The sequence below is a fragment of the Elephas maximus genome, chromosome 20 (assembly GCF_024166365.1).
Source record: "Elephas maximus indicus isolate mEleMax1 chromosome 20, mEleMax1 primary haplotype, whole genome shotgun sequence".
Classification (NCBI taxonomy): Eukaryota; Metazoa; Chordata; class Mammalia; order Proboscidea; family Elephantidae; genus Elephas; species Elephas maximus.
The window spans coordinates 82038033-82052245 of record NC_064838.1 but is presented as its reverse complement, the minus strand read 5'-3'; positions in this window follow the sequence as shown (position 1 = coordinate 82052245).

Here is a 14213-nt window from a genome sequence, read left to right as displayed (position 1 = left end):
TTCCAGCTCAAACTATGTCGTTGCTCCTCTGGAAGGATCCCTGCACCGCGGCCTAGTTTTTCCGAAGAAGCCCTGCGTTTGCAAGAGCAAATGAGGAATTCGTGGCAGGAAAGAGGAAGGAAAGAAAGTTTCTCTCCCTCTGCCTGCTTTGCTCAGAGGACTGGATGAAGTCAGGGACTTCTCCCTTTCACTGAGAAACGTGCGGGCTGCTGTTGCCTGGGCGCTCTCTTCTTTGCAAAAGAGTCTGCAGTTCCACGCTTTGAACCGTGGAAAGGCGCCGGGCTCTGCTAAGATTTCCCGCGGCGCTTCGTTTGCCCTGGGCCAAAGCGAGCCTTCACAATAGCTGAACGCTAACACTGCATACTCGTTCCACTTCCAGAACCGGGCTACGGCGAGGCAGTTCTCCGGGGGAAAACGGCCCTTCGCGAAGGGCAGATCTGCCGAGCTCCTTGCGGGAAAGCGAAAGCAAAGGACGCTTTTCTCCCTCTAACCGCTTTCGTCAGAGGAACGGGGGAAGTCACAGTGTTCTTTCTCTCCCTGAGATACACACAATCTGACGTTGCCTCTGAGCTCCGTTGCTGGCAAGGAACTGAAACTGACATACATTCCTGTGGGGAAACACAGGGCTCTGCTAGGATTTCTGTAGGCAGTGTGTTTTCCCTGGGCCTCACTGTAGCAACACTATCTCGCCAGGGCAACACTGCATGGCACTTCCTCTGCCAGGAGAGAGCTGCTGCTTTGTAGTTTGTGCTGGGAAACCTTGCTTTGGCAAGTGCCAATTGACCGCATTCAGGCAGAAAGAAAAGAGAATAGCAAGAGGCCTTTTCTCCCCGGCTGCTCTGCCAAGCCCTTCCAGCTCAAACTATGTCGTTGCTCCTCTGGAAGGATCCCTGCACCGCGGCCTAGTTTTTCCGAAGAAGCCCTGCGTTTGCAAGAGCAAATGAGGAATTCGTGGCAGGAAAGAGGAAGGAAAGAAAGTTTCTCTCCCTCTGCCTGCTTTGCTCAGAGGACTGGATGAAGTCAGGGACTTCTCCCTTTCACTGAGAAACGTGCGGGCTGCTGTTGCCTGGGCGCTCTCTTCTTTGCAAAAGAGTCTGCAGTTCCACGCTTTGAACCGTGGAAACGCGCCGGGCTCTGCTAAGATTTCCCGCGGCGCTTCGTTTGCCCTGGGCAAAAGCGAGCCTTCACAATAGCTGAACGCTAACACTGCATACTCGTTCCACTTCCAGAACCGGGCTACGGCGAGGCAGTTCTCCGGGGGAAAACGGCCCTTCGCGAAGGGCAGATCTGCCGAGCTCCTTGCGGGAAAGCGAAAGCAAAGGACGCTTTTCTCCCTCTAACCGCTTTCGTCAGAGGAACGGGGGAAGTCACAGTGTTCTTTCTCTCCCTGAGATACACACAATCTGACGTTGCCTCTGAGCTCCGTTGCTGGCAAGGAACTGAAACTGACATACATTCCTGTGGGGAAACACAGGGCTCTGCTAGGATTTCTGTAGGCAGTGTGTTTTCCCTGGGCCTCACTGTAGCAACACTATGTCGCCAGGGCAACACTGCATGGCACTTCCTCTGCCAGGAGAGAGCTGCTGCTTTGTAGTTTGTGCTGCGAAACCTTGCTTTGGCAAGTGCCAATTGACCGCATTCAGGCAGAAAGAAAAGAGAATAGCAAGAGGCCTTTTCTCCCCGGCTGCTCTGCCAAGCCCTTCCAGCTCAAACTATGTCGTTGCTCCTCTGGAAGGATCCCTGCACCGCGGCGTAGTTTTTCCGAAGAAGCCCTGCGTTTGCAAGAGCAAATGAGGAATTCGTGGCAGGAAAGAGGAAGGAAAGAAAGTTTCTCTCCCTCTGCCTGCTTTGCTCAGAGGACTGGATGAAGTCAGGGACTTCTCCCTTTCACTGAGAAACGTGCGGGCTGCTGTTGCCTGGGCGCTCTCTTCTTTGCAAAAGAGTCTGCAGTTCCACGCTTTGAACCGTGGAAAGGCGCCGGGCTCTGCTAAGATTCCCCCCGGCGCTTCGTTTGCCCCGGGCCAAAGCGAACCTTTACAATAGCTGAACGCTAACACTGCATACTCGTTCCACTTCCAGAACCGGGCTACGGCGAGGCAGTTCTCCGGGGGAAAACGGCCCTTCGCGAAGGGCAGATCTGCCGAGCTCCTTCCGGGAAAGCGAAAGCAAAGGACGCTTTTCTCCCTCTAACCGCTTTCGTCAGAGGAACGGGGGAAGTCACAGTGTTCTTTCTCTCCCTGAGATACACACAATCTGACGTTGCCTCTGAGCTCCGTTGCTGGCAAGGAACTGAAAGTGACATACATTCCTGTGGGGAAACTCAGGGCTCTGCTAGGATTTCTCTAGGCAGTGTGTTTTCCCTGGGCCTCACTGTAGCAACACTATCTCGCCAGGGCAACACTGCATGGCACTTCCTCTGCCAGGAGAGAGCTGCTGCTTTGTAGTTTGTGCTGCGAAACCTTGCTTTGGCAAGTGCGAATTGACCGCATTCAGGCAGAAAGAAAAGAGAATAGCAAGAGGCCTTTTCTCCCCGGCTGCTCTGCCAAGCCCTTCCAGCTCAAACTATGTCGTTGCTCCTCTGGAAGGATCCCTGCACCGCGGCCTAGTTTTTCCGAAGAAGCCCTGCGTTTGCAAGAGCAAATGAGGAATTCGTGGCAGGAAAGAGGAAGGAAAGAAAGTTTCTCTCCCTCTGCCTGCTTTGCTCAGAGGACTGGATGAAGTCAGGGACTTCTCCGTTTCACTGAGAAACGTGAGGGCTGCTGTTGCCTGGGCGCTCTCTTCTTTGCAAAAGAGTCTGCAGTTCCACGCTTTGAACCGTGGAAAGGCGCCGGGCTCGGCTAAGATTTCCCCCGGCGCTTCGTTTGCCCTGGGCCAAAGCGAGCCTTCACAATAGCTGAACCCTAACACTGCATACTCGTTCCACTTCCAGAACCGGGCTACGGCGAGGCAGTTCTCCGGGGGAAAACGGCCCTTCGCGAAGGGCAGATCTGCCGAGCTCCTTGCGGGAAAGCGAAAGCAAAGGACGCTTTTCTCCCTCTAACCGCTTTCGTCAGAGGAACGGGGGAAGTCACAGTGTTCTTTCTCTCCCTGAGATACACACAATCTGACGTTGCCTCTGAGCTCCGTTGCTGGCAAGGAACTGAAACTGACATACATTCCTGTGGGGAAACACAGGGCTCTGCTAGGATTTCTGTAGGCAGTGTGTTTTCCCTGGGCCTCACTGTAGCAACACTATCTCGCCAGGGCAACACTGCATGGCACTTCCTCTGCCAGGAGAGAGCTGCTGCTTTGTAGTTTGTGCTGGGAAACCTTGCTTTGGCAAGTGCCAATTGACCGCATTCAGGCAGAAAGAAAAGAGAATAGCAAGAGGCCTTTTCTCCCCGGCTGCTCTGCCAAGCCCTTCCAGCTCAAACTATGTCGTTGCTCCTCTGGAAGGATCCCTGCACCGCGGCCTAGTTTTTCCGAAGAAGCCCTGCGTTTGCAAGAGCAAATGAGGAATTCGTGGCAGGAAAGAGGAAGGAAAGAAAGTTTCTCTCCCTCTGCCTGCTTTGCTCAGAGGACTGGATGAAGTCAGGGACTTCTCCCTTTCACTGAGAAACGTGCGGGCTGCTGTTGCCTGGGCGCTCTCTTCTTTGCAAAAGAGTCTGCAGTTCCACGCTTTGAACCGTGGAAAGGCGCCGGGCTCTGCTAAGATTTCCCGCGGCGCTTCGTTTGCCCTGGGCAAAAGCGAGCCTTCACAATAGCTGAACGCTAACACTGCATACTCGTTCCACTTCCAGAACCGGGCTACGGCGAGGCAGTTCTCCGGGGGAAAACGGCCCTTCGCGAAGGGCAGATCTGCCGAGCTCCTTGCGGGAAAGCGAAAGCAAAGGACGCTTTTCTCCCTCTAACCGCTTTCGTCAGAGGAACGGGGGAAGTCACAGTGTTCTTTCTCTCCCTGAGATACACACAATCTGACGTTGCCTCTGAGCTCCGTTGCTGGCAAGGAACTGAAACTGACATACATTCCTGTGGGGAAACACAGGGCTCTGCTAGGATTTCTGTAGGCAGTGTGTTTTCCCTGGGCCTCACTGTAGCAACACTATGTCGCCAGGGCAACACTGCATGGCACTTCCTCTGCCAGGAGAGAGCTGCTGCTTTGTAGTTTGTGCTGCGAAACCTTGCTTTGGCAAGTGCCAATTGACCGCATTCAGGCAGAAAGAAAAGAGAATAGCAAGAGGCCTTTTCTCCCCGGCTGCTCTGCCAAGCCCTTCCAGCTCAAACTATGTCGTTGCTCCTCTGGAAGGATCCCTGCACCGCGGCGTAGTTTTTCCGAAGAAGCCCTGCGTTTGCAAGAGCAAATGAGGAATTCGTGGCAGGAAAGAGGAAGGAAAGAAAGTTTCTCTCCCTCTGCCTGCTTTGCTCAGAGGACTGGATGAAGTCAGGGACTTCTCCCTTTCACTGAGAAACGTGCGGGCTGCTGTTGCCTGGGCGCTCTCTTCTTTGCAAAAGAGTCTGCAGTTCCACGCTTTGAACCGTGGAAACGCGCCGGGCTCTGCTAAGATTCCCCCCGGCGCTTCGTTTGCCCCGGGCCAAAGCGAACCTTTACAATAGCTGAACGCTAACACTGCATACTCGTTCCACTTCCAGAACCGGGCTACGGCGAGGCAGTTCTCCGGGGGAAAACGGCCCTTCGCGAAGGGCAGATCTGCCGAGCTCCTTCCGGGAAAGCGAAAGCAAAGGACGCTTTTCTCCCTCTAACCGCTTTCGTCAGAGGAACGGGGGAAGTCACAGTGTTCTTTCTCTCCCTGAGATACACACAATCTGACGTTGCCTCTGAGCTCCGTTGCTGGCAAGGAACTGAAAGTGACATACATTGCTGTGGGGAAACTCAGGGCTCTGCTAGGATTTCTCTAGGCAGTGTGTTTTCCCTGGGCCTCACTGTAGCAACACTATCTCGCCAGGGCAACACTGCATGGCACTTCCTCTGCCAGGAGAGAGCTGCTGCTTTGTAGTTTGTGCTGCGAAACCTTGCTTTGGCAAGTGCGAATTGACCGCATTCAGGCAGAAAGAAAAGAGAATAGCAAGAGGCCTTTTCTCCCCGGCTGCTCTGCCAAGCCCTTCCAGCTCAAACTATGTCGTTGCTCCTCTGGAAGGATCCCTGCACCGCGGCCTAGTTTTTCCGAAGAAGCCCTGCGTTTGCAAGAGCAAATGAGGAATTCGTGGCAGGAAAGAGGAAGGAAAGAAAGTTTCTCTCCCTCTGCCTGCTTTGCTCAGAGGACTGGATGAAGTCAGGGACTTCTCCCTTTCACTGAGAAACGTGCGGGCTGCTGTTGCCTGGGCGCTCTCTTCTTTGCAAAAGAGTCTGCAGTTCCACGCTTTGAACCGTGGAAAGGCGCCGGGCTCGGCTAAGATTTCCCCCGGCGCTTCGTTTGCCCTGGGCCAAAGCGAGCCTTCACAATAGCTGAACCCTAACACTGCATACTCGTTCCACTTCCAGAACCGGGCTACGGCGAGGCAGTTCTCCGGGGGAAAACGGCCCTTCGCGAAGGGCAGATCTGCCGAGCTCCTTGCGGGAAAGCGAAAGCAAAGGACGCTTTTCTCCCTCTAACCGCTTTCGTCAGAGGAACGGGGGAAGTCACAGTGTTCTTTCTCTCCCTGAGATACACACAATCTGACGTTGCCTCTGAGCTCCGTTGCTGGCAAGGAACTGAAACTGACATACATTCCTGTGGGGAAACACAGGGCTCTGCTAGGATTTCTGTAGGCAGTGTGTTTTCCCTGGGCCTCACTGTAGCAACACTATCTCGCCAGGGCAACACTGCATGGCACTTCCTCTGCCAGGAGAGAGCTGCTGCTTTGTAGTTTGTGCTGCGAAACCTTGCTTTGGCAAGTGCGAATTGACCGCATTCAGGCAGAAAGAAAAGAGAATAGCAAGAGGCCTTTTCTCCCCGGCTGCTCTGCCAAGCCCTTCCAGCTCAAACTATGTCGTTGCTCCTCTGGAAGGATCCCTGCACCGCGGCCTAGTTTTTCCGAAGAAGCCCTGCGTTTGCAAGAGCAAATGAGGAATTCGTGGCAGGAAAGAGGAAGGAAAGAAAGTTTCTCTCCCTCTGCCTGCTTTGCTCAGAGGACTGGATGAAGTCAGGGACTTCTCCGTTTCACTGAGAAACGTGAGGGCTGCTGTTGCCTGGGCGCTCTCTTCTTTGCAAAAGAGTCTGCAGTTCCACGCTTTGAACCGTGGAAAGGCGCCGGGCTCTGCTAAGATTTCTCCCGGCGCTTCGTTTGCCCTGGGCCAAAGCGAGCCTTCACAATAGCTGAACCCTAACACTGCATACTCGTTCCACTTCCAGAACCGGGCTACGGCGAGGCAGTTCTCCGGGGGAAAACGGCCCTTCGCGAAGGGCAGATCTGCCGAGCTCCTTGCGGGAAAGCGAAAGCAAAGGACGCTTTTCTCCCTCTAACCGCTTTCGTCAGAGGAACGGGGGAAGTCACAGTGTTCTTTCTCTCCCTGAGATACACACAATCTGACGTTGCCTCTGAGCTCCGTTGCTGGCAAGGAACTGAAACTGACATACATTGCTGTGGGGAAACACAGGGCTCTGCTAGGATTTCTGTAGGCAGTGTGTTTTCCCTGGGCCTCACTGTAGCAACACTATCTCGCCAGGGCAACACTGCATGGCACTTCCTCTGCCAGGAGAGAGCTGCTGCTTTGTAGTTTGTGCTGGGAAACCTTGCTTTGGCAAGTGCGAATTGACCGCATTCAGGCAGAAAGAAAAGAGAATAGCAAGAGGCCTTTTCTCCCCGGCTGCTCTGCCAAGCCCTTCCAGCTCAAACTATGTCGTTGCTCCTCTGGAAGGATCCCTGCACCGCGGCCTAGTTTTTCCGAAGAAGCCCTGCGTTTGCAAGAGCAAATGAGGAATTCGTGGCAGGAAAGAGGAAGGAAAGAAAGTTTCTCTCCCTCTGCCTGCTTTGCTCAGAGGACTGGATGAAGTCAGGGACTTCTCCCTTTCACTGAGAAACGTGCGGGCTGCTGTTGCCTGGGCGCTCTCTTCTTTGCAAAAGAGTCTGCAGTTCCACGCTTTGAACCGTGGAAAGGCGCCGGGCTCTGCTAAGATTTCCCGCGGCGCTTCGTTTGTCCCGGGCCAAAGCGAGCCTTCACAATAGCTGAACGCTAACACTGCATACTCGTTCCACTTCCAGAACCGGGCTACGGCGAGGCAGTTCTCCGGGGGAAAACGGCCCTTCGCGAAGGGCAGATCTGCCGAGCTCCTTGCGGGAAAGCGAAAGCAAAGGACGCTTTTCTCCCTCTAACCGCTTTCGTCAGAGGAACGGGGGAAGTCACAGTGTTCTTTCTCTCCCTGAGATACACACAATCTGACGTTGCCTCTGAGCTCCGTTGCTGGCAAGGAACTGAAAGTGACATACATTCCTGTGGGGAAACACAGGGCTCTGCTAGGATTTCTCTAGGCAGTGTGTTTTCCCTGAGCCTCACTGTAGCAACACTATCTCGCCAGGGCAACACTGCATGGCACTTCCTCTGCCAGGAGAGAGCTGCTGCTTTGTAGTTTGTGCTGCGAAACCTTGCTTTGGCAAGTGCGAATTGACCGCATTCAGGCAGAAAGAAAAGAGAATAGCAAGAGGCCTTTTCTCCCCGGCTGCTCTGCCAAGCCCTTCCAGCTCAAACTATGTCGTTGCTCCTCTGGAAGGATCCCTGCACCGCGGCCTAGTTTTTCCGAAGAAGCCCTGCGTTTGCAAGAGCAAATGAGGAATTCGTGGCAGGAAAGAGGAAGGAAAGAAAGTTTCTCTCCCTCTGCCTGCTTTGCTCAGAGGACTGGATGAAGTCAGGGACTTCTCCCTTTCACTGAGAAACGTGCGGGCTGCTGTTGCCTGGGCGCTCTCTTCTTTGCAAAAGAGTCTGCAGTTCCACGCTTTGAACCGTGGAAAGGCGCCGGGCTCTGCTAAGATTTCCCCCGGCGCTTCGTTTGCCCCGGGCCAAAGCGAGCCTTCACAATAGCTGAACACTAACACTGCATACTCGTTCCACTTCCAGAACCGGGCTACGGCGAGGCAGTTCTCCGGGGGAAAACGGCCCTTCGCGAAGGGCAGATCTGCCGAGCTCCTTGCGGGAAAGCGAAAGCAAAGGACGCTTTTCTCCCTCTAACCGCTTTCGTCAGAGGAACGGGGGAAGTCACAGTGTTCTTTCTCTCCCTGAGATACACACAATCTGACGTTGCCTCTGAGCTCCGTTGCTGGCAAGGAACTGAAAGTGACATACATTCCTGTGGGGAAACACAGGGCTCTGCTAGGATTTCTGTAGGCAGTGTGTTTTCCCTGGGCCTCACTGTAGCAACACTATCTCGCCAGGGCAACACTGCATGGCACTTCCTCTGCCAGGAGAGAGCTGCTGCTTTGTAGTTTGTGCTGGGAAACCTTGCTTTGGCAAGTGCGAATTGACCGCATTCAGGCAGAAAGAAAAGAGAATAGCAAGAGGCCTTTTCTCCCCGGCTGCTCTGCCAAGCCCTTCCAGCTCAAACTATGTCGTTGCTCCTCTGGAAGGATCCCTGCACCGCGGCCTAGTTTTTCCGAAGAAGCCCTGCGTTTGCAAGAGCAAATGAGGAATTCGTGGCAGGAAAGAGGAAGGAAAGAAAGTTTCTCTCCCTCTGCCTGCTTTGCTCAGAGGACTGGATGAAGTCAGGGACTTCTCCCTTTCACTGAGAAACGTGCGGGCTGCTGTTGCCTGGACGCTCTCTTCTTTGCAAAAGAGTCTGCAGTTCCACGCTTTGAACTGTGGAAAGGCGCCGGGCTCTGCTAAGATTTCCCCCGGCGCTTCCTTTGCCCCGGGCCAAAGCGAGCCTTCACAATAGCTGAACGCTAACACTGCATACTCGTTCCACTTCCAGAACCGGGCTACGGCGAGGCAGTTCTCCGGGGGAAAACGGCCCTTCGCGAAGGGCAGATCTGCCGAGCTCCTTCCGGGAAAGCGAAAGCAAAGGACGCTTTTCTCCCTCTAACCGCTTTCGTCAGAGGAACGGGGGAAGTCACAGTGTTCTTTCTCTCCCTGAGATACACACAATCTGACGTTGCCTCTGAGCTCCGTTGCTGGCAAGGAACTGAAAGTGACATACATTCCTGTGGGGAAACTCAGGGCTCTGCTAGGATTTCTCTAGGCAGTGTGTTTTCCCTGGGCCTCACTGTAGCAACACTATCTCGCCAGGGCAACACTGCATGGCACTTCCTCTGCCAGGAGAGAGCTGCTGCTTTGTAGTTTGTGCTGGGAAACCTTGCTTTGGCAAGTGCGAATTGACCGCATTCAGGCAGAAAGAAAAGAGAATAGCAAGAGGCCTTTTCTCCCCGGCTGCTCTGCCAAGCCCTTCCAGCTCAAACTATGTCGTTGCTCCTCTGGAAGGATCCCTGCACCGCGGCCTAGTTTTTCCGAAGAAGCCCTGCGTTTGCAAGAGCAAATGAGGAATTCGTGGCAGGAAAGAGGAAGGAAAGAAAGTTTCTCTCCCTCTGCCTGCTTTGCTCAGAGGACTGGATGAAGTCAGGGACTTCTCCCTTTCACTGAGAAACGTGCGGGCTGCTGTTGCCTGGGCGCTCTCTTCTTTGCAAAAGAGTCTGCAGTTCCACGCTTTGAACCGTGGAAAGGCGCCGGGCTCTGCTAAGATTTCCCCCGGCGCTTCGTTTGCCCCGGGCCAAAGCGAGCCTTCACAATAGCTGAACGCTAACACTGCATACTCGTTCCACTTCCAGAACCGGGCTACGGCGAGGCAGTTCTCCGGGGGAAAACGGCCCTTCGCGAAGGGCAGATCTGCCGAGCTCCTTGCGGGAAAGCGAAAGCAAAGGACGCTTTTCTCCCTCTAACCGCTTTCGTCAGAGGAACGGGGGAAGTCACAGTGTTCTTTCTCTCCCTGAGATACACACAATCTGACGTTGCCTCTGAGCTCCGTTGCTGGCAAGGAACTGAAAGTGACATACATTGCTGTGGGGAAACACAGGGCTCTGCTAGGATTTCTGTAGGCAGTGTGTTTTCCCTGGGCCTCACTGTAGCAACACTATGTCGCCAGGGCAACACTGCATGGCACTTCCTCTGCCAGGAGAGAGCTGCTGCTTTGTAGTTTGTGCTGCGAAACCTTGCTTTGGCAAGTGCCAATTGACCGCATTCAGGCAGAAAGAAAAGAGAATAGCAAGAGGCCTTTTCTCCCCGGCTGCTCTGCCAAGCCCTTCCAGCTCAAACTATGTCGTTGCTCCTCTGGAAGGATCCCTGCACCGCGGCCTAGTTTTTCCGAAGAAGCCCTGCGTTTGCAAGAGCAAATGAGGAATTCGTGGCAGGAAAGAGGAAGGAAAGAAAGTTTCTCTCCCTCTGCCTGCTTTGCTCAGAGGACTGGATGAAGTCAGGGACTTCTCCCTTTCACTGAGAAACGTGCGGGCTGCTGTTGCCTGGGCGCTCTCTTCTTTGCAAAAGAGTCTGCAGTTCCACGCTTTGAACCGTGGAAAGGCGCCGGGCTCTGCTAAGATTCCCCCCGGCGCTTCGTTTGCCCCGGGCCAAAGCGAACCTTCACAATAGCTGAACGCTAACACTGCATACTCGTTCCACTTCCAGAACCGGGCTACGGCGAGGCAGTTCTCCGGGGGAAAACGGCCCTTCGCGAAGGGCAGATCTGCCGAGCTCCTTGCGGGAAAGCGAAAGCAAAGGACGCTTTTCTCCCTCTAACCGCTTTCGTCAGAGGAACGGGGGAAGTCACAGTGTTCTTTCTCTCCCTGAGATACACACAATCTGACGTTGCCTCTGAGCTCCGTTGCCGGCAAGGAACTGAAAGTGACATACATTCCTGTGGGGAAACTCAGGGCTCTGCTAGGATTTCTCTAGGCAGTGTGTTTTCCCTGGGCCTCACTGTAGCAACACTATCTCGCCAGGGCAACACTGCATGGCACTTCCTCTGCCAGGAGAGAGCTGCTGCTTTGTAGTTTGTGCTGCGAAACCTTGCTTTGGCAAGTGCGAATTGACCGCATTCAGGCAGAAAGAAAAGAGAATAGCAAGAGGCCTTTTCTCCCCGGCTGCTCTGCCAAGCCCTTCCAGCTCAAACTATGTCGTTGCTCCTCTGGAAGGATCCCTGCACCGCGGCCTAGTTTTTCCGAAGAAGCCCTGCGTTTGCAAGAGCAAATGAGGAATTCGTGGCAGGAAAGAGGAAGGAAAGAAAGTTTCTCTCCCTCTGCCTGCTTTGCTCAGAGGACTGGATGAAGTCAGGGACTTCTCCCTTTCACTGAGAAACGTGCGGGCTGCTGTTGCCTGGGCGCTCTCTTCTTTGCAAAAGAGTCTGCAGTTCCACGCTTTGAACCGTGGAAAGGCGCCGGGCTCTGCTAAGATTTCCCGCGGCGCTTCGTTTGCCCTGGGCCAAAGCGAGCCTTCACAATAGCTGAACGCTAACACTGCATACTCGTTCCACTTCCAGAACCGGGCTACGGCGAGGCAGTTCTCCGGGGGAAAACGGCCCTTCGCGAAGGGCAGATCTGCCGAGCTCCTTGCGGGAAAGCGAAAGCAAAGGACGCTTTTCTCCCTCTAACCGCTTTCGTCAGAGGAACGGGGGAAGTCACAGTGTTCTTTCTCTCCCTGAGATACACACAATCTGACGTTGCCTCTGAGCTCCGTTGCTGGCAAGGAACTGAAACTGACATACATTCCTGTGGGGAAACACAGGGCTCTGCTAGGATTTCTCTAGGCAGTGTGTTTTCCCTGGGCCTCACTGTAGCAACACTATCTCGCCAGGGCAACACTGCATGGCACTTCCTCTGCCAGGAGAGAGCTGCTGCTTTGTAGATTGTGCTTGGAAACCTTGCTTTGGCAAGTGCGAATTGACCGCATTCAGGCAGAAAGAAAAGAGAATAGCAAGAGGCCTTTTCTCCCCGGCTGCTCTGCCAAGCCCTTCCAGCTCAAACTATGTCGTTGCTCCTCTGGAAGGATCCCTGCACCGCGGCCTAGTTTTTCCGAAGAAGCCCTGCGTTTGCAAGAGCAAATGAGGAATTCGTGGCAGGAAAGAGGAAGGAAAGAAAGTTTCTCTCCCTCTGCCTGCTTTGCTCAGAGGACTGGATGAAGTCAGGGACTTCTCCCTTTCACTGAGAAACGTGCGGGCTGCTGTTGCCTGGGCGCTCTCTTCTTTGCAAAAGAGTCTGCAGTTCCACGCTTTGAACCGTGGAAAGGCGCCGGACTCTGCTAAGATTTCCCGCGGCGCTTCGTTTGCCCCGGGCCAAAGCGAGCCTTCACAATAGCTGAACGCTAACACTGCATACTCGTTCCACTTCCAGAACCGGGCTACGGCGAGGCAGTTCTCCGGGGGAAAACGGCCCTTCGCGAAGGGCAGATCTGCCGAGCTCCTTGCGGGAAAGCGAAAGCAAAGGACGCTTTTCTCCCTCTAACCGCTTTCGTCAGAGGAACGGGGGAAGTCACAGTGTTCTTTCTCTCCCTGAGATACACACAATCTGACGTTGCCTCTGAGCTCCGTTGCTGGCAAGGAACTGAAACTGACATACATTGCTGTGGGGAAACACAGGGCTCTGCTAGGATTTCTGTAGGCAGTGTGTTTTCCCTGGGCCTCACTGTAGCAACACTATCTCGCCAGGGCAACACTGCATGGCACTTCCTCTGCCAGGAGAGAGCTGCTGCTTTGTAGATTGTGCTTGGAAACCTTGCTTTGGCAAGTGCGAATTGACCGCATTCAGGCAGAAAGAAAAGAGAATAGCAAGAGGCCTTTTCTCCCCGGCTGCTCTGCCAAGCCCTTCCAGCTCAAACTATGTCGTTGCTCCTCTGGAAGGATCCCTGCACAGCGGCGTAGTTTTTCCGAAGAAGCCCTGCGTTTGCAAGAGCAAATGAGGAATTCGTGGCAGGAAAGAGGAAGGAAAGAAAGTTTCTCTCCCTCTGCCTGCTTTGCTCAGAGGACTGGATGAAGTCAGGGACTTCTCCCTTTCACTGAGAAACGTGCGGGCTGCTGTTGCCTGGGCGCTCTCTTCTTTGCAAAAGAGTCTGCAGTTCCACGCTTTGAACCGTGGAAAGGCGCCGGGCTCGGCTAAGATTTCCCCCGGCGCTTCGTTTGCCCTGGGCCAAAGCGAGCCTTCACAATAGCTGAACCCTAACACTGCATACTCGTTCCACTTCCAGAACCGGGCTACGGCGAGGCAGTTCTCCGGGGGAAAACGGCCCTTCGCGAAGGGCAGATCTGCCGAGCTCCTTGCGGGAAAGCGAAAGCAAAGGACGCTTTTCTCCCTCTAACCGCTTTCGTCAGAGGAACGGGGGAAGTCACAGTGTTCTTTCTCTCCCTGAGATACACACAATCTGACGTTGCCTCTGAGCTCCGTTGCCGGCAAGGAACTGAAACTGACATACATTCCTGTGGGGAAACACAGGGCTCTGCTAGGATTTCTGTAGGCAGTGTGTTTTCCCTGGGCCTCACTGTAGCAACACTATCTCGCCAGGGCAACACTGCATGGCACTTCCTCTGCCAGGAGAGAGCTGCTGCTTTGTAGTTTGTGCTGGGAAACCTTGCTTTGGCAAGTGCGAATTGACCGCATTCAGGCAGAAAGAAAAGAGAATAGCAAGAGGCCTTTTCTCCCCGGCTGCTCTGCCAAGCCCTTCCAGCTCAAACTATGTCGTTGCTCCTCTGGAAGGATCCCTGCACCGCGGCCTAGTTTTTCCGAAGAAGCCCTGCGTTTGCAAGAGCAAATGAGGAATTCGTGGCAGGAAAGAGGAAGGAAAGAAAGTTTCTCTCCCTCTGCCTGCTTTGCTCAGAGGACTGGATGAAGTCAGGGACTTCTCCCTTTCACTGAGAAACGTGCGGGCTGCTGTTGCCTGGGCGCTCTCTTCTTTGCAAAAGAGTCTGCAGTTCCACGCTTTGAACCGTGGAAAGGCGCCGGGCTCTGCTAAGATTTCCCGCGGCGCTTCGTTTGCCCCGGGCCAAAGCGAGCCTTCACAATAGCTGAACGCTAACACTGCATACTCGTTCCACTTCCAGAACCGGGCTACGGCGAGGCAGTTCTCCGGGGGAAAACGGCCCTTCGCGAAGGGCAGATCTGCCGAGCTCCTTGCGGGAAAGCGAAAGCAAAGGACGCTTTTCTCCCTCTAACCGCTTTCGTCAGAGGAACGGGGGAAGTCACAGTGTTCTTTCTCTCCCTGAGATACACACAATCTGACGTTGCCTCTGAGCTCCGTTGCTGGCAAGGAACTGAAAGTGACATACATTGCTGTG